The 26,793-nt window shown below is 38.1% G+C and overlaps 1 long non-coding RNA gene across 1 annotated transcript; it reads left to right on the forward strand.

The window, feature by feature from the left end:
• The first annotated feature begins 297 nt into the window (after nucleotides 1-297).
• Nucleotides 298-9,764, forward strand: LOC148715418 (uncharacterized). The gene is made up of 2 exons (XR_015971398.1): nucleotides 298-4,476; nucleotides 4,523-9,764. It is a non-coding gene; the product is annotated as an uncharacterized LOC148715418 (long non-coding RNA).
• The last annotated feature ends 17,029 nt before the right edge of the window (nucleotides 9,765-26,793 follow it).

Raw genomic sequence — 26,793 nt, forward strand, 5'->3', positions numbered from 1 at the left:
CTTTAGCTTAGCTGGTTTTATGGTCAAGCCGGAGCTAGCTTATTTAATTTTTAGTTGAGCTCGAGATCTTTTGGAACTTTTAATCTAGATTATATTTCGAGCATGGTTCATGGGTGGAATGCACTGTGTTATACATAGTCTACCTTAATTTCTAATAAATAAATATAAAAATAATTATTTATGGGTTCCATAATTTTTTATATAGATAATAATTATTATAATAGTATACTATATATATATATATATATATATATATATATATATATATATATATATATGATATTTATATATTAGGATTTTGTCAAAAAAGCTCTCTTATTTTGCAAATTGAATACTGTTTTACGTTTTTAGGTTTCATAGAAATAAATTTGCTTAGCCGATCCCGGCTGGAATTTTATCTTGGTATGTTTAAAACTTGCACAAGCTTTTGATACTGTTTACATATGTTTCGAATAAGGTATAAGCAAAGGATATAGTTCAAAAATATATCTAGCATAATAACTGGTTTATTATATTGATAAATAATAAATATATAGATCAACGGCTAGTATTATAACTTGTTAGAGCACAATAAATGGCTTTAAAGCTAACATATTGTTGAACTTGCAAAAGGTCCAAGCAAGCTTTCTGGTATCCTAATTATATTTAAATATAATCAACTATTCATAGCTTTGTAAAAATTTCATTCAGAACTTTGCAATTTAAACTAACATTGTGAGTTAGCTAGTGTGGAAGGGGGCTTCTAACTTTTATTTACATATTTTTGACCTATCATGTTAATACCTTTTACAGAAGTTTTAGACATGTTTACAGTTCAAAAATGTCATAAAATTCATCAATAATAAATATATAGAATAAGCAACTAATGTTGTAACTCGTCAGAGAACGAGAAGTAGAATGCAAAAATAACAACCTTGCACAAGATCCACGTAGATTTTTTATTTTACGAACTGTATTCTAAAATCAATTATTCATAATTTTTTTGCAAATTCCATTCAAAACTTGTACAAAAATCTATGAAAATAGAACAACAATATCGAGCCTGCAAATTGAAAAGTAACTATATCTTTTTTGTAAAATTCTCTTTATACATTAGTGTTTTGAACTAATTCAAATATGAGCTCAAGCAAGCTATGCCTTGTTCTAGTTCAGCTCATTTCTTAATTGAGCGAGTTGAACTCAAGCCAACCCACAGATAGTTTGCTTGTTTGTTAGCCCTAGTTTAAGTGTTCCATACGTGGAGTCATATGCATGAGACGGTGCTTGAAATAACTTGTTTCAGTTATGCCAGGCTCAAATGCACCAGAGGAACTACACTTGTTATACGGAAGAAAACTTGTGCCTGTGGTGACTACGGTCTTTAGTTATGATTGACTAGTCATCCGTATTTTTGAGTGCATGGCTTTTGGAGGCGTCATAATTTGCAAATGCAGTAACTTTATTATAAATAATTAGCAGGTTTCTCCCCAGGAATTATGATCCCTAGATTAGGTAATTCAAGTGAATGATTCTTTGATAAATATTTATGGTGAATTATACGTGAATGCATTTAAACTCTTTCTGCGTCTTCCCTCCTTCATTTCCTCATTGTCGGACTTTGTATCAAGGTTTTAGCAACCATAAACTGTAACCCATTATTCATCACTACTAATGCTACAATAACTGTTATTTGTCTCAAAATGTTACTTTTAAAATTTTGATATTAAAGTACTTTCTAAAATAATGATTGCTATAATGGAATTATAATGGGTAATAATTAAAGAATAACAACATTATCTTTTCCTTCATTTTTCATTAGATAAAATAATGAAATTTTTAGAGAAAATTTTGAGGTAAAAAATTGTTTCAGAAATATTATGTTATTTAAAAAAATGTACAAGTGAAAACAATGCTCATTATTTAAATTATAATGTTCTGTCACAATGGAAAATAATAAAAAATAATCATCATTATAATTTTTGTATGTTATTTATCTTGATAACGTGAAAGGCAGTGGCTGAAATCACTATAATGGCTATTATAATGGTTATGACATCATTACTTAAAATCATGGTTTATATCAAGGTCTGAACACAAGAGGAGAACTACACATCCATTGCTGGTATTACTCTTTTCTAATATAATTTTAATTACTCTTTACCATTGGATGTATAAAGAACATCAAACTTTATAAATTTTAATATTTAAATCCTTAAAATAGTAAATGCCAGAACACATCATCAGTATCATTTCTATATATATAGATATATATGATATGTATGTGTATCTATATATATATGTATATGTATATGTATATATATATGTATATATATATGTATATATATGTATATATATATATATATTATGTATGCACGAATTCAGTCTCCTATGAGTGCGATACTACTCTGGTTTAGTTCTCAGACTTCTGGAAAAAAGAGAGATATCGCGTCACGGTGGAAGTAATCGAGTTATATAAAAGATAGTCTTCATACATCACATCAACCAAAGAGCGAAAGAATATGGCTGCTGATTCTCACATCCACGTGCATCACATGTGCCGAGGTCTAAAAAACTCTCAAGCATTCATGGGTACTCTCATGCCATTTATCTCTATCCTCAGATCTACATCAATTCACTCGGCGGAACTACCAGTGGATTGCTTTCTTTGAAGAAGTTTAGGTGCCTTGTCGAGCCATGAAATCCATAACAATAAGCATTAGTCCTTTTCCTCCTAGTTCGTTGATTTTATGAATCCTCGTTTTTGCACTAATCTTCTAGTAACTTCTATTTTTTTATTCGAACAGCTTATATGCCTTATTGTTTTTTTTGTTTTTTTAGCTACAATAGATGACTCATACAATTTTACTATAAATATATCTCAAAAAATTCAAAATATAACAAGTCATGGGGTGCTCTAGGCAGCTCCCCCTCACTAGTCCAGAGAACTCTTAAAAATGGTTAGCCACAAAAGAAGCCACCTAATCCACAGCTCCATTAGCCTTCCTATAGACATGCTTGGCCCGAAAGGCAATGTCTCCGCTTGCCATGCCTTAGATATCCTAAAGCAGGGGATGGTGGTCACCCTTGTTACCAGTGCACCCCTGGATCCAGCCGATTCACCTCGAGCAGGATTGCATTGGCCAGCATTACACGCCGCACATGACATGGACCAGCCCAAGCTGCCCTCAGCTCCGTCCAGGGACAGAAATGTTAAAGATTGGGCATCCATTGGCTGCCACCACTCTAGAGTTCGGAGCTTTGATTACAAAATCCACTCCATCCCTCCTGCCACCATCCAAAATACATTCATCGAAGTTAACCTTGAGGACACTCCGGAGTGGGGGCTCTTAGGTGATGTACACCATCCGAGGTGCTACAAGAGTAAAGGTAGAGTTTCAAATGTCTTGTGCTGTTAACGGGCTATCCGATGGACCTGTATGGGTGATCTCTGCAACTTGCACTCGGGCCCTCTCCATGACGAATCTTGGTGTAGCGCTGCTCTCTCCAAACATTCAGGCATTCCTGGCTAGCTAAATAGAGTAAGCAATATACGTTGCCCTAATGGCCATGTACTGGGTCTAAGGTGTGACGGCCCACTATCTAAATGCCTGGGTGAAGGAGTCAGACATACAAAGCATCCGGCGGGATATCAACAAGCCTCCACATCCTCATAGCTCGATCGCACTAGAGCAGAACATGGTCCACAGACTCTTCCACCTCGCATCCAGGGCAGTGCATTGGATGCTCAGTTTGCGCCTACTTAGGACAGACCTTATCGATAGCCGACCCCAAGTCACCTTCTAAAGGAAAAAGGCTACTCTTGGGTGAAGACCAAACCTCTAGATTCAGGCACAGTCCTGCCTCAGATGCTGCTCACTCTGAAGAAGGCCGTAGATGTCCCTCACTTTGACTCTGGGGCTGCAGGACGTACATCAAACCTTCACATTCGGACCAGCACATTCCAGACCGCCAGCCACTGTACTCTCTCTACAAGGTGCTTTTAAAATAGATGGCCGATCCGACTGGAGTCCCACCCTACCTTGTCAAGGAGGAGGATATCGCTAATCCGCAAACCATCAATGACCTTAACATTAACTATGGTCGGCCAGAGCCTCATCGGGACAGTATCCACCCAAGGGTCCTCCACAACATCCATGCTGCACCCATCTCCAATCAGCCATCTCGTGTTAGCCAAAGTAGTGTTGTGGAGTGATTGAGTATTCCCTAATTGATTTTGATGAGCTCAAAGCATTTGAGTATGCCTTATGTTGTTCTAATAAATTCAATCTAGTATTTCAGGTAAATCTTTATGAATTTCTGTCTAAGTGCCTTGGGCTTTGGTTCAGAGTATTTTGGTTAAGTATTGAACTCTATTTGAACCAAAGTCTGCATCACGAGTCGACTCCGGGATACTTGAAGTTTCTGGCACAAGCTCGAGTCGACTCCGGAACTCTCCGAATCGACTCCGAGATCCTGTTAGCGAGTCGACTCCAAAAGGTTTCGAGTCGACTCCGAGATCCTGTTAGCGAGTCGACTCCAAAAGGTTTCGAGTCGACTCCGATACTTGGCGAGTCGACTCCAGATGGTCCCGAGTTAACTCCATGGAAAAGCTGACAAAAAGACAGAATGTTAGTTTTGAGACCCTGTCAGCAAGCCGACTCGCTAAGACTACGAGTCGCCTTCCACATCAGCCGAGTCGACTTCAGATGGTCCCGAGTCGACTCCCAGAGGGAAGCAGTCTGAAAGGCAGAGATTCAATTTCAGAGACCCTGTGAACGAGTCGACTCCAAGTGTTCCAAAGTCGACCCCCAAGTTAGCCGAGTCGACTCCAACAAGGCTCGAGTCGACTCCGAGGCAGATCAGTTCAAAAGACAGAGAATCAATTTTCTGGTCTATGAGAACGAGACGTCTTCCGAAGATCTCGAGTCGCCTCTCAAGACAGCCGAGTCGACTCCAAGTAAACCCGAGTCGACTCGAGAAAGAAAAACAGAAAGTTGGGTTTCTGAAACCCTGAGAACGAGCCGACCCCTAAGTGCCTGAGTCGTCTCCAGCTGTTGGCGAGTCGACTCCAGTTTGGTCCGAGTCGACCCTAGGATGACGCATGCACTTTAATTCAAATCTAGAACAGTGGGCGAGTCGTCTCCAGTAAAGCGCGAGTCGACTCCAGTAACAGACAAGTCGACTCCAGATCGCGTGAGTTGACTCTGATCCCAACGGATACATTGTCAGATTATGCAGACGGGTCAGAACGGCTCCAAATCACTCTCTAACGGCTATTTTTCGAAATGAATCACTTAAATAGCTAGAGTGAACAGTAGTAGACAATAAAAGAGTTATTCGATTTGAGCATTAAAGGTTTTTCAACCACCAAGAGCTTCCGTAGAGTAAATCCAAGCAAAAGAAGGAAGAAGTGTATTAAACTCAAATCAAAGAGGATTCCTTCGCATTCAAAGCTCTACCTACTGTCTTACATTCTTCGGCTCATTCAAGAGGAGACTCAGAAATCGAGAAGTCCCCACTTCCTCATCTCAAATCTGTTTGAGGGCTTCTAACTCAATCTTGTTTATATTGTTTCATAATTGCTTTTTAGAAGCTATTCTTGTGAACTTTAAACTCTTGTGTTTGTACTTGATTCAATCAGGGAATTGAATCAAGGGTTGTAAGGTTTGTTGGTGAGCCAAAGATAAAACCAACAGTGTAAGGTTGTGGTTGGTGAACCGGAAAAAACCAACTGAGTTTGATTGTGAACCCGGAAAAACAATTGAGTGGTTCTAGTCGATGAGCCTGTGAAAACCAACCCAGTTTGTTGCGACCTCGTGAAAACAACAAGTTAGGTAATGAGCTTGCAAAACAACCGGCTGTAATCCTAGGGATTATAGTGAACTCCCACGTGCGGCTTGGGGAGTGGATGTAGGAGCAAGAGTTGGCTCCGAACCACTATAAACCTTTCTATGTTTGTATTGGACCTTGTCTCTTTCTCTCTCTTCACTCATTGCATTTAGTGATCTAACTAATTCACTTGCAATAGATTTAGTTAATCACTCACCTTATTTTTAATTGATCAATAATTAATTAAAATCCAATTCACCCCCCCTCTTGGGTTGTCTCCTTGGGCAACAAGTGTGAACATACTTATAGATCTTCCTCCATATAAAGGAGCACATTCGACTACTCTGAACTGCCCCGCCTGCAGTTACCCGTCCGAATGGGTTGTTATCACCTGACTCCAAAGGCACTGAGGCTCAAGGACTAGTCTCACAGTATGTCTAGCGATTAGTGCCTCTTTCCTTGTAAGTAGAGACTGGACATCTAACCCTCCTTCCAGAATCTGCTAGCAAATGGTACCCCACGCCAGCAGGATCCTCTAGAAGCTTTGGAGCAGTCGCTCGATCCTCAACAACACCATCTTCACAATAACTATGTTGGATATGAGAAAACTATTATGGAGCTAAGGGCCGATCTCACTAGAGTCAGGCTTCCGATAATGGATAATGAGGCAGCTCTCTAACCCTCAAGATGCTCTTGGATGTGTTGCACCATGCTGAGGCACTCCGTCATCCTCAGTCTCCTCCCGATGATAGGGATGCTAAGGTAACTCCATGACCCCTATTGCTCCCTCATGCCAAGGAGCTCCCTGATGGCCTACTTTTTCCACAGCTTGGTCTTCGGACTGAAGCAGATGGTTGACTCGAGAAGATTTACCTTCTGACTTGATGCCTCATAATAGTCCTCTAAAATGTATTTCAGGGTCAAGTGTCCCTCATCCTCGCCCTAGCTAAAAGGATGCAGTCGTTTACAAATAGAAAGTGAGAGATCGGTCGGGCTCCCGGGGCTAGCACGTAGGCGTTCCATCATCCATTCCTAACACGATGCCCACAAGGCTCGAGATAACACATCAGCACAAATAATGAACAAACAAGGAGACAAAAGGCAACCTTGATGTAGTCCGATAGTGGAGTGGAAGGAAGGCGACGACGTCCCATTGATCAGAATAGAGAAGGACGACTTCTGCACACAACCTAGAACCCAGCTAGTCCAAGTCTCATAAACCCAAAGCTATCAAGCGCCCTGGAGGAAGTCTCAGTAAACTCTGTCATAAGCTCTCTCCATATCCAGCTCCAATACCATGAAGCTTCGCTGATAAGGGGCATGCTGCAAATCCTACATCATCTCCTGGACAATTAGGACATCATCAGTGATGTTGCGGCTACTCACAAAAGCTTCCTGCTCCTGGCTGATGAGTCTAGGCAGCAACGACTTTATCCTGCCCACCATAATTTTCGATACTACCTTATAAAGAGTAGTGCAAAGACTAATCGACCTAAAGTAGCTGGGTGCCATCACTTCCTAGCGCTTCGGGATGAGATTAATGTAGGTTTCCTTCCAGACATCCGACATCGAAGCCATATTGTTGCCCAAGGTGACAACCCAAGAGGGGGGGTAAATTGGGTTTTCTAAAAATTATGTTCCCTAATTTTTACTTTGAATAGAATGCAGCGGAATGATAAGATGTTATTTACTTAAGCTCTAGGCAATTACAAGTAAAGCAGTGAAAAATTAAGCTAGAGCAATTATACTATGGCTTTAGGGTGCAATTGATCTAAAATTAACTTATAGTTGTATGATCAATTTTAATCTATGTGTATGGTAAGAGTGGAGTGGAAGCTAAGCAAATTCTAAACAATCACTTGTAACTCTATAGAAAACAAAGCTAGAGATATTACATAATCAAGCATGAATGTAAGGCATGAAATACAAGAGATAAGGCATCACAAACACAAAGATGTATAGTGGTTCGGTGCACCCCAGCACCTACATCCACCCCCCAAGACCTCTTGGAAATTTCACTATAATCCCTCAGATTACAGTTGGTTGTTTTACAAGCTCACAACCCAACTTGTTGTTTTGCGAGATCACAACGAACTCGGTCGGTTTTCACAGGCTCACCAACTAGAACCAACCGATTGTTTTCACGGGCTCACAATCCAACCCAGTTGGTTTTCCCAAAGGCTCACCAACCACAACCTTACAACGATTGTTTTCCGGGTTCACAATCAACCCAGTTGGTTTTTCCAAAGGCTCACCAACCACAACCTTACAATGATTGTTTTCCGGGTTTACAATCAACCCAGTTGGTTTTTCCAAAGGCTCACCAACCACAACCTTACAACGTTGGTTTTTTCCTTTGGCTCACCAACAAACCTTAACCCCTTGATTCAATCCCTTGATTGAATCAAGTTACAAGATATTAGAACAAGAATTTAAAACAAATACAAGCTTCTTAAACAAGCAAATATAGCAATGTAAACAAGTAGAGTAAAGAGAAGAAGCCCTCAAACAAATTTGTAGATGAAGGAACTCGGCTTCTTCTTTACTTGACCCTCTTCTGATTTTGCATGAAGTAGAGGATCACCGAGGCAGCACACAGTTGGTGAGGAAGCTTTGGGATTCACTTGGATGCTCTTCTTCTCTCTCTTTTACTTTGAATGGCCCTTTTGTGCTTTTGGGAGCTTTCTCTTGTAATCTCTTTGAAATCTCTTCCCTAAATGTTCTCTCCCACTTCCATACTTCTCCCCTAGCTCTCCTCTTGATTTTATAGCTTTTGATGGCGTGGAAACAAAAATCTAGCCGTTAGAGACAAAAATAGAGCCGTTGGAGTCAAGAAAAAACTAGCCGTTATGCCTCCCAGTGTGCTAGAGTCGACTCGGCTGAAGCAGGAGTCGACTCGGCTGAAGCAGGAGTCGACTCGGCTGAAATAGGAGTCGACTCGTGAATAGTAGTCTGCCGGCACTGTAGCTGGGAGTCGACTCCGCACTGTAGCGCTGAAGTTGGAGTCGACTCGAGCATTGTAGCGTTGAAAAACAACTCTCTGTCTTTTTGCCTGTTCTCAGTCGGAGTCGACTCGTAGAGTCCTGGAGTCGACTCGAGCACTGTTCCTTGAAACTCCAGAGTGCCAAAGTCGACTCTAAACTTCCAGGAGTCGACTCGAGGACTATTCTTTTGAATCTTTTTTTAAAATTTGCTCCTCCAACTTGAATTCTTTGAACTTGAAACTTGGGCCAATGAAGTGTAGGTTTCTTCCAACTTTTCTTGAGAGCTTTTGAGGCCTTCTTGTATTTTTCCAACTTGCTATGTTCCTTGCAAAACAAATTATCTTTCTTCTTGCAACACAAACATTAGTATTTATACTTCAAGGTTTTGTGATCATCAAAATCAATCTTTAAATCAATCTTTGGGTCATCAGTCTCCCCCTTTTTGATGATGACAAAACTTGGCGTATATGCAATATAAAATATGTTGTGTTCTAGAAGTAATGCATAGCTAAGTTGTTTGAAGTAGAAAATATATATTTTTAAAATATACTTCATGATAATGCTTTAGATTTAATCAACTTAACATAATCAACACATAAAGCATTATGAGCATATACTTAGATATTTCTTCCCCTTTTTGACAACATCAAAAAGGTTGCAAGATAATGAAACATTAAGCACAAAGATAAGAATACTTGAATATTTCTTTTTCTTTTTGTACTCTGATTTGCATGTCAAATTATTGCAAGAATATGAATCATATAACTCAAGGCAATAATGTTAGAAAAAGATTAATAAGCATAGATCAGAGCCAATTATAATGAGAACACATCGAATGTGGTTCCAAAGATAGTTTTCAAATCAAGTGTAGGTGGAATCTTTCTCAAGTTAATTCAAGAAGTACCAAGAATGATATTCAAAGAAAGCACGAATAAAAATCTAACCATTCTTTAATAATAAGTATGAAAGCTTGTTCATTTAAGATCTTTTGCCCAATATATTAAGTATTTAAGCAACATGAGAACAATCTAATCAAATTTTTTGGAGTATAATATCAAAACTTATATACTCGAATAATATAACATCATGTTGGATCATTAACTCTTAATGATTTCAAAGTTCTTTTAAGATATAGAAATATTGTGGCATAAATACCAAAATATGAATTCATGAGATTTATGATATATCTTAAAGCATACATAAAATGCTAAGCTTTGAAAGTTCTTTTAGAGTTCTTTTAAAGACTTTCTTTTATTCCTTTAAAAATAAGCACATTTTGATACATAAAAATATGAATTGGCACAAAATTGAAGTTCTAAAGAGCAAGCCAATTAGGACTCATTAGTGAATTCCAAAATAGATTTTCTGAGAGATACTCAAAAAAATTCAACACATTATTCTCCCCCTTTTTCATTAAGTTAGAGGCTCTTAAGATCAACTGTTTGACTTGCAATTTGGTTCATGATTTATGCATAAGATATATTAACCAAATAACAAGCCTCAAGGTGTATCATAAAGATTTTCAGATTTAAATTTCAGATGATACATATTGGAGAGTATTAGGATCACTTTTCATTTAGTATTCTTTCTCTCTCCTTTAGTTATAGATTTATGCGATTAAGTTCCATAAGATCTCTCCTTCTGAAATTTTCTTTCTCCTCCTTAATTGATCATTCCATTTAAGAGTTTAGAATTTGAAGATAATGTTAAATAAAATTGTCAATCTCGAAAATATATTTTCTATAAGTTTCAGCTTATTTTCATAAGACTCAAGGTTTGAGATAAGACAATCTTTATAGAACTCTAAGGTATAAACTTATTATATAATTAAAGCAAGTCTTGCAATATAAGGAGGTTCATCAAAATCAATCCATAACATATAGAAGATATTTATCAAATGGACGTGATATTTTGCATTTAGATTGAATATCCAAAGCTCCCCCTCAAAAGATGCATTCTTCTTTAATCATTCTTTTCTTTGTTGAATTTCAGATTTTGATGATAAGCGTGAATAGAACTGAAATTCTATGATATCGAGAATGTAGAGTGATCTAGAATTATTCAAAATTTGTACCAATTACTCTTTCTAATCCTTCAAGAACAAGTTATGCTTTCTCTAAATCTTTGAGAAAATGTATAGAAATATTAATCAGAAAATAATTCATTTGAAGCTCAAATTCTTTCAAAAGCATTTACATTTTCTTTCTTTTAAGAATCATTTGAGTGAGCTGAAATGTTTCTAGACTTAAGATCATTCACTCTTTTAATAATAATATATATATATATATTTTGATGGAAGTCTTTAATAATGTAGGAGAGAAAAATATATAGATGATCATTGAAGTATATATATTTATAGAACTCAATTTCTTAATCATAGTTTTTCAGCAATGTATACATGAAGCACAATAAATTTTTTTAATATGAAAATAAAATCATATATTTAAAAATATTTGTTTGCAATCAAGAGCATTGAAAGACACATCATTTAGACCAATATTAGTATACTTTAAGGATAAGAAAAGATATGTTTCGGATGCGTATCGAGACAATCAACCAAGGCGTCAAAATTAATTCTGTTTTTCTTATGTTAAAATTTTCATTTAGAAATCATATTGAGTTATTCTCCTGAATGACGCGATCATTGAAGCATATAACTAAGGTTACAAAGATGTAACGATATAAGCATTTTTAAGTTAAGTTTAAGCTTTTATACAAAATCAGATTCTGAATTTTCATAAGAATTTTCAAGAAGGCTTTCAAAATTATAATTTGAGATATATATCTTCTACATTGTAGCTCATCTTAAATCACTAAGATTGAAAACATATATTTCAATAACATTAGAGCACTTTCAGAATCTTTGTATTTAATATTGAGTTTCGATACAAAATGGAGGATATTTTAACAAGTATTAGGACATTATGTATCAAAGTTAGGCAAGTAAAAAGTTAGATCAAGATCAATTCATTTTGCCTAAATAGAAATATCCTTCTCTTCTTCTTTTTGTAAATCTATTTAACTTTCAAAGATAATCGTGAATGATAAAACTGAAATTTCTTTTTAATATTACTTATAAAAAAAACTTTATGTAGTATTTCAAACATTCAAGCATTGGAACACAAGTTAGTTTGAGGCAAGGGTGAAGCAAAGACTAGTGAGCAAAGTTAAAACATATTTCAATCAACTTATCCAAGCATGGAGCATTACAAAATATTGAGAACCCATAATTCAAAACATCATGCCACATGCAAAATATATTATGTGTTAAGTCATGCATTAAAATATTAAGAACAAGCATGTCAAGGATCAAAATCAATTCTTTTCAAATAAACTCCCCCTATTTAAATATAATCTTCCACTAATTTCATCCTTAAGGTGTGTTTCCAAGTGATTAAAACTTGACTTGATTCTTCTTATATACTTTCATTTACTTTGTCATTCATTTCCTCATTTTTTTTTGAATTTCTTTTCTTAACCAATTAACGAACATTTTGATATTGTTTTTCGTTTTTACTTTCTTATGTTCTATACTCTATTTGCTCCCTATCCGGTGGAGTTAGAAGGGGCACGAGGTACTACCACTAGCCTCCCTCTTGTGCCGTCCCTAATATACCCTACACCGAATAGTTGGGTCAAATAGTGCCGGGTACTACCACTAGCCTCCCCATTGGCACCATCCCTATGATGAGCAATATAGAAATGTTAAAATGTTCACTTCAAACTCTTCCTGTTTAAGTGTAATTAATTACGGATTTCATCCCTTCCAAAAGAATGCTCACACAAGTCTCACAAATGTACCGAATATATTATGCTTGTTTTGCTTTTCCTTAAGATTGGAGTATTTGCCTTCACTTAGATTTTACTTCTCTTGAATAATATCCATTTTCTTTTCTTTATCTCTCTCTCTTTTTGTTATTCTCAAGTAATTTACATGAAGGAGCAGAATAAAGAAATAATCTTATATATCATATAGATGTATATCATGCAAACAATATTTTCATTATGCTTAAGAATTCATAGCTTCTCACAAGTCAATTTAAATCAGCATTTTAAGCATATACTTGTGTATTTCATGGTTATGATATAGGCAAAGGAACATTTTAGTTTGAGCAAACCATGAATCAATTTCTAAAAAGCATAAGTCAATTAATACATATATAGACATGATATCAAGAAATTAATAATTAAAGATTTTAACCATGCCACAATAAGATTTAAGTTATTGACTTTGCTCAGCTAATTTATGAGAGAGGTATCTAAAATTACCTATTCATTCTATATTCTTCAAGTCAAACTAGATTTCTTATGTGTGAACTTTTGGCTGAAGAAGGTCCTCTCTCTTGTTTGCATGTGAATGTTTATTGTATCTTACGTGGAGATATCCTTCAAGTTGAAGTCTCTCATTTTCTTGCTCAAGGATCCTGCATTATTAACAAAATTCTTTTCTTTCTTGAAGGAAAGTCATTAGTTTCTTCAAGATATAAAACATTCATATAGCATATTTCTTAACTAGGTGACTCAATCATAAGATATGACAACAATTGAATGTTGAGTCACTTTACTCAAGAGATTGCCTAAATATAAGCAAACACATGTCACTTGAACTAAAGAGATAGTTTCATTAACCAAGAAGGTTCAAGGATAAGCATGTGAAGCAATAGGAAGATTTATCAAGGTCAAATCAATTTTTTATTTTCAGAATCAATTTAGCTTAGATTCTATTTGCTTAAGATAATTATCAATAAGACATGTTAGCTAAGTTTTAATCAATTTATCTTAAATAGTTGTTTCTATCAAAATTCAGATTATGATTCATTTGTTATCAATAAAATATGATTCATTAGAGTTAGATTGAAGTCTTGCACAAGGACACATAATGAGTATACAATCTGGTCTACTAGCTGTATGATAAAATAATTATTCTATCATGCTTCAATACAGCTTTAAAACAATAGATCTACTTTGCTCATCCTTTTCAAATTCTACAAGATGGGGTCATAGATATACCTTCTTCATGCCAATCTTCTATAAGAGTTTTCTTGTGGACTAACTTTGGTCAATGAAGATCCCCTTTCTTGTTTGTCTTAATTTGGAGTTCGAGAAAAAAAAATGTTAATTCATTCATTATACATAATTCAAACTCACTTTGCATGAGCTTAGTAAAATCTCCATATAAATCTTCATTAGTAGAACAAAAATGATGCCATCAATGTATGCTTTGAGCAAGCAAGATATCACAGATTCATCTTTTTAATGTATAGATTTATCATTATTACTTTTTATCAAAAAGTTACTCAAGCTTTTATATATCATGCTTTTGATGCCTGTTCCAAATCACATATTATTTTATCATATTTGTAATGAGTATTTTCAAATAAGGTGGTTATTTTATATAGATCTTTTCTAATGAAATAACCACATAGGAGTGCATTCTACACATTCATTTGACAGAATATAAAGCTCATAAAGCAAGCAAATGATAATGGTGATCTTTACTTCTAATCATGCAAGAATTTCATCAAGATCTATTTCATCTTTTCTTGATTTGGTCTTTTAGTAGTCATCAATTTTTCTTCATTAAGTGCATTTCTGAAAAACTCAATTTGGTTCTAATTATTAACAAGTTTTCAGATTGTTATATGTAAAAGATTAACCATATACATATATAATTTGATTTTAGTATCTTGATAATAAATCATTAGTCTCATAAAGAATAAAATGAATTGATATTTCTACAACTAGAATCTTTTCATTGAATATTCTATATGCATTGCTTGATGAATGATATCTAAGGATAGAAATATCTTTATCAGATTTGGCATTATTTTCATAAGAATATATCAAGCATAATATGTACGACTGAAAAATATGAAAGATATGCAATAGTTCATTTTCTATTTTTCAGAAGATCAAAAGTAGTTTTCATCAAAAATAGATTTAATAGAAACCATATGTATGATAAGCAATGATGATAGCTTTTAACAAAAAATTATTTAAGTAGATGACTATCATACAACATTGCCTTTTTCATTTCTTCAAGGATTCTATTAACCATATTTTACTTATGGTGTTCTTGGTGCAGAAACAATTGTATTCAATATTATTTTCTGTGCAAAACTTAACAGAATTTTGGTTTTCAACACTGTGCCATGATACTCTTTATCTTCATAGTTTGGAAACCTTTTTCATTTGAAACACTTTTACAAGATTACAGAAAATACTTCAATTTTATTTGCCAAGAACATATCCAATGTAAGCTTTTGAAAACTTAGTGATGGAAACAACATCTTTAAATTTAGAAATTGATTCTTATTTGTTTCCTTAGTTAACATGCATAGCAAACTTTGACCTTGCAGAAGATAATCTAAGTAAACTAATAACAATGGTCTTTTGAAATTAGATCCATACTAGCATAAGTTAATTTTATATGCCAAAAAGAATTCTTTGATCTTAGTATTTATAATGCATATATTCAAAGGTATACCAAGTATGCATTCTCATGTTTATGATCAATAAAAATAATGTCATGGATAAAAACTCTCAATCAAGCATGTAGAGAATTCATAGAGTTATTCTTAATAAATTGTTTAATTATTTAGCAACTTATCCAATAGTGAGTAAAGCATACCATAAAATGAAGTGATTTGATTATATTTCCAAAAGTATTTTCTATATCACAAAATTGATCAATACTTGCAATTCATATTTAATCAAATACTAACGCAAAAATAGTGATGAGATGCAAGGGTTACCTGATTTCATTATTATTAAATTTTTTAATTACTTTTCTTAAGTATATTTTAAATTTTTTTTTTTTTGACGTGTGTCTAGAACACCCATTTGTATGAAAGTTCCATTTGTTCCATGGGTATCTTGGCATACCGACATCCTCATATTTTCATTTTAGGTACCCAAGCTTGCTTAGGTTCTTGAGAGTTGGGACATATGGTTCCTTTTGGAACCCAAATTTGTTTAATTGTAATATCTTTACCACTTGATTTAATTATGTTAGAACGATAGGTAAAGTTGTTATGCCCATTCTTTTCATGTTTGAAATAAGTTATCTTATTTAATGGTTTGCTTGGTGAATTGATAACCTTTTTCTCTAGAGATTTATTGTTAAGTAAAGAAGTCAAGCCAAGTTTTGATTTATCATACGCAACATATTGGCTTTCAAACATCATTTTTAATCTTTCTGAACTTACAGTGAATTTGTTAATAAAAGATTTTAATTGGTTAATTTTTTTACTTAAATTTTGATTTTTTTTAATTAAATTCTGATTTTTTTGAATCAATTGTTTTAAATTTAACCTTAAGCTTTCATTTTCAGAATTTAGTTTGTCTTGTATTTCATCACTAGAATTTCTTTCTTTTGAAATTTTCAGATTTAGTTTCTTAAGATTTTTATTCTTCATAGCTAATTTTTTACATTCACCATACAAATCATGAAAAGCATTTAATAATTCATCATAAGAAAATTCTTCTTGAAAATCATTTGACGTAAAAGTAGATTCAGATTTTACCTTATCTTCTTGTGCCATAAAGCACAAGTTAGTTACCTCTTGTAGTTCTTTGGAGCTAATATCATCATTGTTGCTCCTAGCTTTCATTTTCTTGCTTGACTCTTCCTTGGTCAAGGCTTTCTTCCTTTTTATCTCTTTCTTTCTTTCTTCTTGCTTCCTCTTCTTCTTTGTCTTTAGGAAGCTTTTGAATTTTCTTGTTGTTCTTTCTTCCTCGAGTCGACTCGGGTTTACTTGGAGTCGACTCGACTGACTTGAGAGTCGACTCGAGATCTTCAGGAAACGTCTCGTTCTCAGAGGCCTAAAAGATGATTCTCTGTCTTTTGAACTGTTCAGCCTCAGAGTCGACTCGGGTCTTGTTGGAGTCGACTCGGCTAACTTGGGAGTCGACTCTGAAATACTTGGAGTCGACTCGTTCACAGGCTCTCCAAGACTGAGTCTCTGCCTTTCAAACTGTTTTTCTCTAGGAGTCGACTCGGACAAACTGGGAGTCGACTCGGCTAATGTGGAGGATTCTGCAGTCTCATTGTTAGTATGCAATTGAAGCACATGTGAGCTAATTTGAGATTTATCATAAATATTTCTTAAAGTATCCCAGATTTCTTTAGCAGATAAGCATGCAGAAATCTTATGAAATATTGATTCATGGATAGCACAATATAGAATGTTCATAGCATTAGCATTCAATTGTGCTAAGTCTTTTTCATTGACAGCTTGAGAGAGTGTGAGAGGGCCATTTATAATGATATTCCATATTTTATAGTTTTGTGATTGAACAAAAATTTTCATTCTAGCTTTCCATTGAATATAGTAAGTTCCATCAAATAGTGGAGGTCTGTTTATGGAAAGTCCCTCGGCAAATAATATGTTATGTGGGGTTGTCATAATCTTTAGCTCTAGTCGGTTAAGACTATAATTAATAGAAGAGCACCTGCTCTGATACCACTTGTTGCCCAAGGTGACAACCCAAGAGGGGGGGTGAATTGGGTTTTCTAAAAATTATGTTCCCTAATTTTTACTTTGAATAGAATGCAGCGGAATGATAAGATGTTATTTACTTAAGCTCTAGGCAATTACAAGTAAAGCAGTGAAAAATTAAGCTAGAGCAATTATACTATGGCTTTAGGGTGCAATTGATCTAAAATTAACTTATAGTTGTATGATCAATTTTAATCTATGTGTATGGTAAGAGTGGAGTGGAAGCTAAGCAAATTCTAAACAATCACTTATAACTCTATAAAAAACAAAGCTAGAGATATTACACAATCAAGCATGAATGTAAGGCATGAAATACAAGAGATAAGGCATCACAAACACAAAGATGTATAGTGGTTCGGTGCACCCCAGCACCTACATCCACTCCCCAAGACCTCTTGGGAATTTCACTATAATCCCTCAGATTACAGTTGGTTGTTTTACAAGCTCACAACCCAACTTGTTGTTTTGCGAGATCACAACGAACTTGGTCGGTTTTCACAGGCTCACCGACTAGAACCAACCGATTGTTTTCACGGGCTCACAATCCAACCCAGTTGGTTTTTCCAAAGGCTCACCAACCACAACCTTACAACGATTGTTTTCCGGGTTCACAATCAACCCAGTTGGTTTTTCCAAAGGCTCACCAACCACAACCTTACAATGATTGTTTTCCGGGTTCACAATCAACCCAGTTGGTTTTCCCAAAGGCTCACCAACCACAACCTTACAATGTTGGTTTTTTCCTTTGGCTCACCAACAAACCTTAACCCCTTGATTCAATCCCTTGATTGAATCAAGTTACAAGATATTAGAACAAGAATTTAAAACAAATATAAGCTTCTTAAACAAGCAAATATAGCAATGTAAACAAGTAGAGTAAAGAGAAGAAGCCCTCAAACAAATTTGTTGATGAAGGAACTCGGCTTCTTCTTTACTTGACCCTCTTCTGATTTTGCATGAAGTAGAGGATCACCGAGGCAGCACACAGTTGGTGAGAAAGCTTTGGGATTCACTTGGATGCTCTTCTTCTCTCTCTTTTACTTTGAATGGCCCTTTTGTGCTTTTGGGAGCTTTCTCTTGTAATCTCTTTGAAATCTCTTCCCTAAATGTTCTCTCCCACTTCCATACTTCTCCCCTAGCTCTCCTCTTGATTTTATAGCTTTTGATGGCGTGGAAACAAAAATCTAACCGTTAGAGACAAAAATAGAGCCGTTGGAGTCAAGAAAAAACTAGCCGTTATACCTCCCAGCGTGCTAGAGTCGACTCGGCTGAAGCAGGAGTCGACTCGGCTGAAATAGGAGTCGACTCGTGAATAGTAGTCTGCCGGCACTGTAGCTGGGAGTCGACTCCGCACTGTAGCGCTGAAGTTGGAGTCGACTCGAGCATTGTAGCGCTGAAAAACAACTCTCTGTCTTTTTGCCTGTTCTCAGTCGGAGTCGACTCGTAGAGTCCCGGAGTCGACTCGAGCACTGTTCCTTGAAACTCCAGAGTGCCAGAGTCGACTCTAAACTTCCAGAAGTCGACTCGAGGACTATTCTTTTGAATCTTTTTTTTAAAATTTGCTCCTCCAACTTGAATTCTTTGAACTTGAAACTTGGGCCAATGAAGTGTAGGTTTCTTCCAACTTTTCTTGAAAGCTTTTGAGGCCTTCTTGTATTTTTCCAACTTGCTATGTTCCTTGCAAAACAAATTATCTTTCTTCTTGCAACACAAACATTAGTATTTATACTTCAAGGTTTTGTGATCATCAAAATCAATCTTTAAATCAATCTTTGGGTCATCACATATAAATGGACTGCCTCCACTACCTCCCTCCAAATGATATACCAATATCTCCTGAAGAAGGATGGAGGAAAGCCGTCCGGCCCTCCGCCAAGGCCCAAAGCATACCTTGCACCTCACTCTCTAGGACCGGCTCAACAAGTCTCGCATTCTCCATCATCCCAACTCCGACATCCGGGGCTGAAAAGTGGGTGACCACTCCCGGGTTGTTGTCCTCCGTCCACCTAGATCTAAAAAGATCAAACAGAATCTGTCTTACCCTGCTCTCCTCCACTCTTTGCCCAGTCTCATCCCTCAAAGACCGGATGATGTTCTGCCTCCTGTTAATTGTCGATCAGTGAAAGAATCGATTATTCCTATCCCCTTCCTTATTCACTGGACTCTGGACTTCTGCTGCCAAATAACTACTTGCCGCCATAGAAGAGAGTGATACGTAGCTAGCTTCTGAAAAGATCAACAGGTTTGGCCTCTGATAACTTGCCGCTACTGTCCTCCTTCCCTAGAGTATCAACAATGGAAGCTTCCACCTCATCAAGTGTTTGAAGATGTCGCCCACCACCTCTCGGTTCGATCTTCATAGCCTTCACTTGGTAGGCTCCAACTTGCACGTGACCTTGTGCATGGCATCCTCTCACACTGGAGTCCCCCACGCCCTCCGAACAATATCCCAAGACTGGGAGTGTGAAAGCCACATCTTCTCAAATCGGAATGGGATGTGATGGCGGGAGCTAGAAATAGTGCTGATAAAAAGAGGATAGTGATCCGAAGTGATTCAGGAAAGATGACGAACCTGATAGGTGGAAAAATACTGGACCCATCAGGCTGACACAACGGCCTTGTTGATCCTCTCCCACACTCTGGCATGGCCAATATGGTTGTTGCACCATGTGAACCTCAATCTAGAGAATCCAAGATCCACCAACCCACTTGCTGCCAGAAAGTCACGAAACTCTCTTCTTTCTACCTTGTCAACGTCGGCCTTGCCTCCTCTCTTTTCTGTGGACCTTTGGATGCAATTGAAATCACCAGCAACCTGGGTCGGAATCTCCTATGAGACAAGATTGGTCACCTCTCCCCAGAGGGCCTTCCTTACTAGACTTGGGCATCGGGCCGTGCCGGGCCGGCCCGGCCCAGGCCCACCAGGCCCGAGGTCTAAACGGGCCGTGCCGGGCACGGCCCGTTCAGCACAGAACGGAAGCCCGGCCCGGCCCGGCCCCAGGCCCGTCTATTGGCGGGCCGGGCCGGGCACGGCACGAGACGGGCCGTGCCTGGCACGGCCCATCTCGGGCGCAAACGGGCCGTGCCAGGCACGGCCCGTCTGGAGAGGGGGGAGAAAAATAGCCGTTTCCAATGGCTATTTTGGAAAATTTTCAAATTTGCCCCTCCCAACAGTCCAAAAACGGCTAAATTGAGAGGTATTTTGGGAAAAAAAAATTTTGGGCTTCTATAAATAGCCCTTTCCTCCCTCATTCTCACCACACCAAACCAACTATTCTCTCCTTCTCTACTACTATTATTTCTCTCTTCTAAAGTGCTCTTCTAGCAATTTAATTTTTAGTTTGCATTTAGCAAGTGTTCAAGTGCTACACAAGAGGAGGTTCCTGTTGAGAAGAGAAGGTCACTCCTGTTGAGAGCACAAGAGGAAGCTCAGAATCTCGGCTCTGCCTCTGCCCTCCGACCCTCTACTCAATTCCTCCTTGTGGTTAGTTTTTATTTTTTGAATTCATCAATTTAGATATGTCATCTTTTGAGGAAAGTCAGTTTGACATTCCTCCTGTTTCTGAGGGAGAAGAAACTAATCCCCAACCCCATGTTCCTAGTTCCTCTAGAACTAGTGAACCGAGTGAAGATCAAACCTCTTCTCGTAAGAGGACTAGTGCTGTATGTAATGAATTTGATAGAGTTATGGTTGATGGAGTCTGGAAAGCTAAATGTAAAAAATGTGCCAAACTTTATAGTTGTAGTAGTAGTGGGGGAACAGGGCATTTAAAAAGACATCAAGAGAGTCATAGGATGCATGATTCTCATGCTCAAACTCAAAGTACCCTTAATATACAAGGGGGATTACTTGTAGGTAATTTTGCATATAATCATGAAAATTAAAGAAAAGTACTTGTAAAATGGATAGTTAAGGATGAATTACCTTTTAGTTTATGTGAATCTTTTAATTTTGAAGAATATGTTCAATTAAACCTACAACCTGCTTACAAAAGAACTAGTAGGCGTACATTTAGAAGAGTAGCTATGACTAACTTTTTAGCAATGAGACAAAGTTTAATTGAAACACTTTCTACTTTAAATATAAAAATTTCATTGACTTCTGATATTTGGTCAGCATCTGTAGGTAGTAATTGTTTTATTGCCATTACTGCTCATTATATTGATAATGATTGGCAATTAAATAAACGTATTCTTGCTTTTCGTGCTTTTGATTTTCCACGTTCTGGGCAACAAATTTCAAATGTCATTTATCAAACTGCATGTTCATATAATATTAATGATAAAATTATGTCTATTATTTTTGATAATGCATCTAATAATAATTCTGCTGTTGTATTATTAAAAGACTCATTGCATCCCATGTTAGATGGAAATTTATTGCATATTAGATGTGCATATCATATCTTAAATCTTTCTGTTCAAGCTGGCATGGGCATGATTCAAGATGTGATTTCAAAAATTAGAAATGCAGTTTCTTTTATTCATGCTTCAAGATCAAGACTTCAAGAATTTAAGGAACTATGTATAAATCATGGTAAATATTTTAAAAAATTTAAACTTGATGTAATTACTCGTTGGAACTCAACATATAGCATGATACATGATGCATACCCATATAAAAACTTATTAAGTGCATATATTAATGATCGTGGATTAGGCTTTACATTGACTGAAACTGATTGGAATAAAGGAAAAATTTTGAAAGATTTTTTGCTTAGTTTTTATAATGCTACCAATGTTCTTTCTGGTATTTATTATCCAACTTCATGTTCATTTTTACAACAAGCATATATAATTAGTCAAAAATTTGCAGAACATATATATGATGATGTTTTAATGCCTATTATTGACCTAATGGAATCTAAATGGAATGAGTATTGGGACAAGATATGTCCTATGCATAACTTAGCTGCTGTATTTGATCCTAGAGTTAAATTAAATGGCGTGCTAATTTTACTTGATGCATATTATGAAAATATGAATCAAGATCCTGAACCTGCTAAAAATGAGGTAAAACAACTTCTTTATGATATTTATGCTATATATGATGAAAAAATTCGTGGATCTAGATTTTCCGTACAAACCTCTATTTCTTCTTCTAGTAGTTCTCGTTCGTCATCTATTTTTTCATTCATTGCACAGAGAAAACACACACATGCTTCAACTTTATCTTCATCTTCTTCATTTTAAGTAGTGAACTAGAATTTTATTTACGAAATGATCTTCAGTCTGCATATGATGAAAATCAAATAGAGAATCTATATGTATTAACTTGGTGGAAGAGTGTTAAAAATCAATATCCTGTTATGTCTGCAATTGCACGCGATATTTTAGCTGTGCCGATGTCCACGGTAGCATCGGAATCCGCTTTTAGTGCAGGTCGGCGTGTTCTTGACGAAAAGAGAAGTAGGATGACGGGCGAAATGGTGGAGATGCTTCTCTGCTTCAAAGATTGGTTGGATGCTGAGGCAAGACTTCAAGATAAAGGTGGACATAATACAACATCCTCTGATGATGATGATACAAACACTACTGAAGAGTGAATACTGATTCACTGAATCACTGATGATTAGTAAGATTTCTTAATTTTTTATAATTGTACATTTTTATTGTATTCTGGAGGTCAGACCAAGGTCCAAACCTCGGCCTTTTCTTATTGTATTCTGGAGGTCAGATCAAGGTCCAAACCTCCCTTCATGTACCATTTTGATTTAAATTAATAAACTGGTAGGGGTCTATGCCAAACCCCCCACCATTAAGGTGGCTTTATATTAATAAATCCTTAGTTTTCAATATTTATTAATTTATTAAAAAAATTTATGAAGCATTAATTTTTATGGAGACGGGCCGTTCCTGGCCCGGCCCAGGCCCTTATGGGCCGTGCCGGGCTGGCCCGCGGGCCGTGCCGTGCTTGGCCCGCGGGCCAAGAGAGGGCCGTGCCGGCCCAGGCCCGAAGCGGGCCGTGCCGGGCTCGGCCCGCGGGCCAGAAACCCGTGACCCAGCACGGCCCCCTTAAATGGGCCGTGCCAGGCACGGCCCGGTACTGTAGCTAGCGGGCCGTGCCAGGCACGGCCCGCTTCGTGCCGGGCCGTGGGCGGCCCGGCCCAGTGCCCAACTCTATTCCTTACTCTGTAATCAGTAATAGCATATACTCCCAACATAATCCAAGGGATTTTGTTGGGTTCCAAAATTATCATTACAATCTGTTGGGGCAGTTGTAGAATACATCCATAGTGGCGCCACCCCGCTTCTATAAAATAATGATGCCCCCCGACAGACCTTGAGATTCAATTGCATAAGACTTTCTACTAGCAGAAAAATGACGTTGTACTCGGTAGAGGTTGTCTCTAGAGAACCGCGTCTCACACAAGAAACAAATGTTCGAGCCATGCACCTAGAACCAATATCCTAAACGTGGTAGTGAAGGAGGGCTTATCCACCCCCTTTAGTTCCACACAAGAATCTTAATTCTTCAACATGCAACAAAGAAGGACCCTTCTCCTCGCCGCATAAAGTCCCATTCTCTTGCTGTTCTTGGTGGGCCAGCCCACTTCCTTCCCACACTTCCCACACTTCCCACAGCAGCACAGTTTTGGCCCTCCTCACTGCTGCTTGGTGATCACCCATTGCAGCAGATAGGAGCTGGTCCAACTACCCGCTTGTCGGCCTAGCACCATCGGAGGCCTCCTTGACGGCCAACATTGCTGCCTGCATTGCCAGTCAAAGAGTCGGCGTCACCGGGTCTAGGTCTACTAGGCCACCGCCATCAAGAAGGGTAAGAGCCCTGGCGGCCTCGGAGATCGGAGAAGGCAAACACCCTAGCGATGTTAGAGAAGAACTAGGTGTTGCCGGAGCCGGAGGCATAGTTGCTAGGGTAGACGCCGGTGCATGGGCAGTGGGAGGAGCAGTAGTCGGCTCCCCCTCACCAGGGCCCCGTCCCGCTCTAGTTTCTGACTCGGATGCCTTAGGGGCGTGCTGGCCCATCCGCGTGGGTAACCCGATCCATGCCATCAGGCTGGCCCGAGTCTGCCAAGCAAAGGCCCACTCCTGTCGACCTTGTCACTGAGCTTCTGGGCCTCTTATTCGAATGGCCTAGGACTGCGTCCACCATCGCTATCTCTAGGCCAGCTTGCATAGCTCCCAGCCCAACTCTGTCCGAGTCATCAGCCGAGTTGACTACCTCGTTCAATTGATCGAAGCTTGACCCGGCTCAATGGCTTCTCAGAGTCGCCCCAAAACTAGTGTCGAGTCGGCTCCCTCGTCGGTTTGCCGGTCCTTCGAGGGTGATCGTCATCGTGCCACCTTCATCGACTTTTGCTACCCGTCCGAGTTCGACGGCAAGTCAGGGGAGCTCAGACAGCTAGAGGGGAGCACGACCTTGAGGATGATGATTCCGGGGTTGACTCAGTCATTTCCCTTAGTCGTGGCGGCCCCTTCATAGCTCGCGGTAGTCAGATCTTCGTTGCTGCCAACCAAGGGCCGAAGATCGGCCTCCAGGCCATCTCATCAGATCTGGAATTTGGCTCGCCACTGCCCCTCGAGTCTCTACCACCATGGGAGCCGAGGACAACATCCCACTCCTCCCCTGCCAGCTCTAGTGCCGAATACTTGCAATCATCTTCGGCATGCCCGATTCGCCCATGCCTATAGCAAAAGTTGGGGACATGTTCATACATGAAAGGTAGCCACATGACCTAGGATCTACCCTTAATCTGTATTCTAGGCAACAGTGATGCAGTGGCTTTGATGGCCACTTTAATTCTTGCAAACCCCATCATCCTCTGCTGCTCCGTGATGCCATCGACGACCAACAACCGGTCCACAATGGCGGCGATCTAAAGGATAGTTTCCCTCTCCCACTACTCCACTGGGTGTTTATCCACACCACTGCCATTTTTACTGTGTCTGGGCTAGGGTCGAAATCGGGAGCCCATGGTTCCATGCTTCGGATGACCACCGCCGGATGACCACCGCCGATCCAATCCTCCGGCAGTTCAAGGACTGTCACGAAGTGTTGCTGGAGGTTCTCCACCTCCTCCTCCGAAATCCGATGCGTAGCCCTTCCCCCCCGGCTTCGCCCGACTTCTCTTCTTCTCGCCCAGTGCCAGCAGCCCCCAGCTCTCTCCGATGGATGAGCCGCCCGCCGCCTTACCCACTCTCTTGGTCATTACCACAAACACTTTAAAACCACAGGAACCCAATCACGCACGACTATTGACGTGCGCGCTCATCAGAACGAACTTCCCTTCGCGAACGCCATGGCATATTCCTCCTTGTTGAGTGCCTGCAAATACGACTGGGATTGGTCGCTTAGATGCCTTCACTTCTGAAGGAAACATGTAATGCATGCTTAGCATCATTTAAGCGCCAGCCTGGGACGGGTGGATAACATCATCTGACTGCAAACATTCCTATATTCTGCACCATTATATTCCCTGCTGCATTTGCTTTTCAATATTTAACTCTGTCGAGAACAAGTGACTCCACCTGATCAAAAGCTGAAAAAAGACTTTCTATTTGAGGGGCCGGATATACATTTATGAAAACATTAAAAGATAATTACATTTTTATATTGTTATAGACGCGCAAATCGCAACTCTGGTACACAATGACTATTCCTTATGAATTATTCGCTTAAAATATTAACTACGTACATACTCCAACTTTTGATTCATTATTTTTCTTTTTCATATTTATTATGGTGTAAAAGGTGGATTTCAATAAATTCAATGAGCTAAATATGATTGTCGATATATTAACAATTAGTAAAATTATCATATACCCATCTTTAAGCCAAGTTATAGTTTTTTTTTTTTTTTTAAACTTTTTCAGAAGATTCAAGTCAGAGCCGATATGTAAAATATTTTTGTTCCTCTATGATATTGTACATAAAATTGATAATCAGGTAAGTCACAGCATCATGTTAGTTATTTAAAGAGGATCGATAGATGAAATACTTTTTTTTTTTTTTGGTTACACAGTATGATTTATTTTTGTTGCTAATGCCGCAGACAAAGGACAATTACACAGCATGATGGTTACATTACATAAACAGGAAAACAGGGAAGCAGAGGACCGCGAGAGAAAGCGGGTGGCGAAAACAACGAGATGGGAGGGGAAGGTGAGAAATTTTAGGTCGATAAATTCGATGGTTATTTAGGATTTCGATTTCGAAATTAAGATTCCTTATTTTATTTAATGGACTTTAAAAAAAAATGCTAACCTTTAAGAAAAGGGATATTGGGAGGGGGGCCACATCTTAGCATCTGAGACGGATTTCAAAAACCTTGGGAGGGCCGTGGCCCTAGTCAATTTACTTGTGCCGGTGGCGCAGATTTAGATTAGTCAATATGCTGACATTGCTGAGATGAATTCTCGCCCAAAACCAGTCCGAGATAACGTGGGAGCTGAAAAATAAAAAGAAAATGGCACGACTAACATGATCCTCTCTTACGTAACCAATCCTAGGTAACGCGGGGGGGGTGAAAAGAAAAAGG

This window comes from Phoenix dactylifera, chromosome 1 (genome assembly GCF_051530095.1).
Source record: "Phoenix dactylifera cultivar Ajwa chromosome 1, Ajwa_hap1_PhDact_Kaust_v1.1, whole genome shotgun sequence".
Classification (NCBI taxonomy): domain Eukaryota; kingdom Viridiplantae; phylum Streptophyta; class Magnoliopsida; order Arecales; family Arecaceae; genus Phoenix; species Phoenix dactylifera.